The sequence below is a fragment of the Bombus huntii genome, chromosome 13 (genome assembly GCF_024542735.1).
Source record: "Bombus huntii isolate Logan2020A chromosome 13, iyBomHunt1.1, whole genome shotgun sequence".
Taxonomy (NCBI): Eukaryota; Metazoa; Arthropoda; class Insecta; order Hymenoptera; family Apidae; genus Bombus; species Bombus huntii.
In genome coordinates, this window is record NC_066250.1 from 398138 (window position 1) to 402424 (window position 4287).

The window sequence follows — 4287 nt, forward strand, 5'->3', positions numbered from 1 at the left end:
ATTCATACTTTCTGCTTATTGTAGGGATTACGCGTCGAAACTTTCAACTTTAAGGATGAACATTTCTATTTCGGTAAGGTTGATCTCTCTAAAAATCGAAATACCTAACGTATCGTGTCGGAATTTCGAAGAAATTATAAAAAAGGTACAACCTACGAACGTCTTAATTAAAATTATCGGTAAGGAGCGTGTTTTTCGTGTTTTCGTTTTTATTCTCCATTATACGACAGTGATCGTATATTTACACGTACATTAGATAGGCTTCTCTCTAAACCAGTTGATAAACGGATCGTTTATTTTCAAAGTCGATTATTTTTTTTTTTTTGTTTTTTATTGGGAAAACGAACATCTTTATGTATACTTTAACGCGAACTTTTTATTCGTGAAAATTCATTGAAATTTCGATTGATGAAAATAACGAGGAACAAGACGCGTCCTTATCGAACCGACCGATATGCTCTATAGTCGATCATTTTTTATTAGTAGCTGGTATACGGGGCGCGCGTCGGCGAGGCAAATACGTCGTTTCACGACGTTGCAGTCACATGTGAGCAAACACGAGGAGCAAACGATCGGTCGTACGGTCCTTCGGACATAAACGGTGAAAAAGAGCGACGTCGGAAGGGGGCGAATTGCTTGTTTCAATAATACGCCATGCGACCAACGAGTGATTTGTGTTTGAATGAAAATTACGACGGGACATTCGATACCTCCACAGATGCCCATGCAAATGATACCGGATGGACATCTGCCGGCATCGGTCACAGAGTACCATGACCGTACTACCATCCTTTCATTCTCTTCGCTAATTTTCCACGGGAAACTTTGTCCTTTCCTTCGAAGAGCTCGGCCGTGCGAAAGTATAAGTTACGTTTTGTCTCGTTCCATTGCACTACGCACCTACGTAGTTACAATCAGCGAAGGATCCGGGCTATACACCGATTCTCCTAATTGAATTTTATTTTCTCGGGCGAACCGCGGTTCGGCCTGTGATGGAGAGATTTTAATGGACGATAAGCTGACGCGTTTAATCGACTCTCTCGAGCATTCGTTGCTCTCGCAATTTATGGTTTTCGCGATTGCGCCGATATACCGCGAATATTATGTTTCGAACGACCAAGTTTCAGACGCGTCTCGTGATCTTCTTTCGTTAAATGCAAACATCGGTGCAACGAGGCGACATATCATTGTTACGGGAATAGAAAAACGTTCGCGAAAGAAACATTTCCAAAAGATCGACAAGCGAAACACGTATCGTACTTTGAGACAAAATTCGTTGGACCGTTTATCGCGTTGAAAGAAAAATTCCATCGAGATTTTCGAAAGAATAGAAAGGAAATTTCGTAAGCTTTCGGAAATGAAGGAAATTGCCACAACCTGTTACTAGCAAGGGAAGCAATTGCAAGTACAGGGAAGGAAACGGACGCGATAGTTTTTAGTTTTTAGTCTGTAATCAAGAATCTGGTAGATTCGATAAAATCATACAGAAGATATCAGGTCGAAGCGATATAGAGTTTACGTTAAGTAGAAGAGCCATTAAACAGTGGATTTAATGCGAAAACATGCAACCTCGTTAAATACGAATAGTATTGCTATTACTTAAGCAAGAAACAAGATAACGCGAGACATTTAAATGGCCATTTCATCACTGTAAAAATGGAATGAATAATACTGTCCGTTCAAGGACTGTACAAGATTTGCACCAAGTAACCAAGAATCTCGTATCAGATTCGATGTGACGTTTTCTGTAGTATCGCGAGATATTCTCGCGAGATAAACTCAGCTCGATCCTAGAACCATGGGTTTTCGTTTTTTTTTGTTTTTTTTGTTTTTGTTTTTTTACTATATCTAACATCTATTATCGTTGTTATCCATAGCTGTCGTTCTGCGATATTTTATCGAACGTAGTCTGGCTCGTACCGCCGCGTTATTCGGAGCCGTACCACGAGTCGCAGAAATTTCGCGAAATATCTACGAAGTCGCGTGATCGTAGATGGGTAAAAATTGGAATAACCGTTTCCGGTGTTAACGGAAAATCGAGCGCGTTCGACTCCAATGGTACAAGCTCGTATAAAAGCGAGTGCGTAAGGAGAATGGCGTGACACCTTCGGTGACAATAAAAACGCGTCCATCCATGGGAAAGAAAAATCTCGGCATCTCGGAGCGCCCATGTGCGCCATCGGGCGAACTGGTTGCGCGAAGTTTTTTGGTCGGCTCGAAAAATAGATAAAAATGTGCAAATAAACGCCGGTCGTGGCTCAGGGACAACCGGTTGCCATCTTGCTTTCTTATATAAGTCCCTCCTTGGTCTTAAAGACGTTCCATCGCCGTGCACTCGCTAACATTTGACTTACCTTCGCCTCTGCCTCCCTCCACCTTCCTCTTTCTCTCTTTTCGTTCCTCTCGCGTCCTTCTCGTCCGTCTCGCTTTCCCCCGCTTTCTCTTTCTTTTCCTTCCCTCTCCGTCTCTCGCGCAACCGTGCGTCTATAGTCGATCGTTTTTCCCTCTTGCCTTCGTCTTTCTCTTCTTTCTCCTCTCTTCTCTCACACACACACACACTCTCTCTCTCTCTCTCTCTCTTCTCTCTCTCTCTTCTCTCTTCTACTCTTCCCTCTTTCGCGTTTCCTCCTTTCTTCTCGCTTCCATGCCCTTCTTCTCGACGCTCCTCTCGATCGAACAGCACACGATATACCATGTATACGTACGTGATTTCTTTCTCCGCTTTGTTTCGTCTTTTGTATCGTCAACTTGTACATACGTTAATTTCAATTTCTTTTCTACCGCTAAGAATCTTTTCGTCCTATGCGACACAAGACTGCTCGATATCCAGATTAGCTGTAGCCCCGTTACTTACAACGAACAAAGAGTCCTTTCTTCTGTATTTCGATATTATTTCGTTCGATCCAACCTTTTATTTAATCGTACACGGAATAGAATGTACGTGTGTCGCGTAAAACATTTATACGATAATTAGCTGTTTTTTAAATGCCTCTCGCAACCGTCGATCTCGGATCAGACGACTGATGACTCTATTTTTCCCGTTCCTTTCCTTCCGCCGACCTATCGTCCGAGCACGTATCGAGCGATTTTCTTCGTCCCCAAGGCTCGAACGATCCCAAGCGAAGTAATAGATTAACGAACCGAGTCTACTCGAATCTTCTTTATTAATAGATAGATAATAGAAAGAGTTTCTGCATCTCTCTCTCTCTCTCTGTCTCTCTGCCTCTTCGGTTTTTTCCCCTCGGTTCTTCTCGCCGGCAGAAGCAAGCGATCTCTCCTTCTTTCGCAACGTTTCTATTTTTCTTTTCCGATTTGCCTGAAAGCATATACAATGCATAACTTCCCTCTCCTCTTATACTCTTATTCCGTTCGTTATTTTCGTCTCTTTTTCTATCACAATGCACTCCCACCTTCTCTTTCCACCGACGATTTTCTCTGTTCCTTTATCTTCGACCTCTTCCACCTCTTCCACCTCTTTGCTCCTCGTAGCCTTCTCCGCTCCTCTCTTTCATCCCGTTCCTCCCCTTTCTCTCTCGTCTCCGAGCCACCGGATCTCAACTCGGTTACATTTTCAAATATACTTGTCCCATCCACCGTTCCCCTTTTTTCGTTTTTCTTTTTACCTTTTACCGGTCCGACTACGATCCTTCGTTTCTTCGTTTTTCCAGCCGTTGCAGCGCGGAGACACGCGATCGCCGCTCGCTGCACCACGAATTACGTATGTACCAATCGATGATATATCTACGTTTTAGGAACGATTCGACCAACGATTGGATGGATCGAATTATTCGTTCGATCGTAGTTTCAACCTTCAACGATGGTTTTTAAGCCTCTGTTCGTTTGATCGATCGTATCGTTTCGCGTGCGCAGGGATCCGTCGTCGATTTTGCCGCGAGTATAAGAATTAATTATTTCGTCGTAGATAGGACAAAACGCGACCACGAAGAATAAAATTCAATGTAATCGCGATACTTCGAATCGGCGTGAAGATCACTGGCAAGAGTGGCGACGACGACGACGACGACGACGACGACGACGACGACGACAACGACGACGAAGTTAGGATAAGCAAGATAAGGAGATTGAGGAAGGGTGAACGAACGCGTGATACAATAAAACGTGTCTTGACGATTGCATCGTTCGATCGCGCTCGCACGACGGATATTTTCCAAGACGCGCATCGTATTCCGACTCGTTCGTTACGTTCGCGCCAAATTACAAATATTTACAGTTATACAACCTGTGAATACGGTTTCGAGAATTTATCGTTGGAGACTGGCAAGCTGT

At 43.5% G+C, this 4287-nt stretch overlaps 1 long non-coding RNA gene across 1 annotated transcript; it reads right to left on the reverse strand.

Moving 5' to 3' along the window:
* Positions 1–309: 309 nt before the first annotated feature.
* Positions 310–3493, reverse strand: LOC126872315 (uncharacterized). The gene is made up of 2 exons (XR_007691938.1): positions 3411–3493; positions 310–3316 (listed from the first exon to the last, which is right to left on the reverse strand). It is a non-coding gene; the product is annotated as an uncharacterized LOC126872315 (long non-coding RNA).
* Positions 3494–4287: the final 794 nt, after the last annotated feature.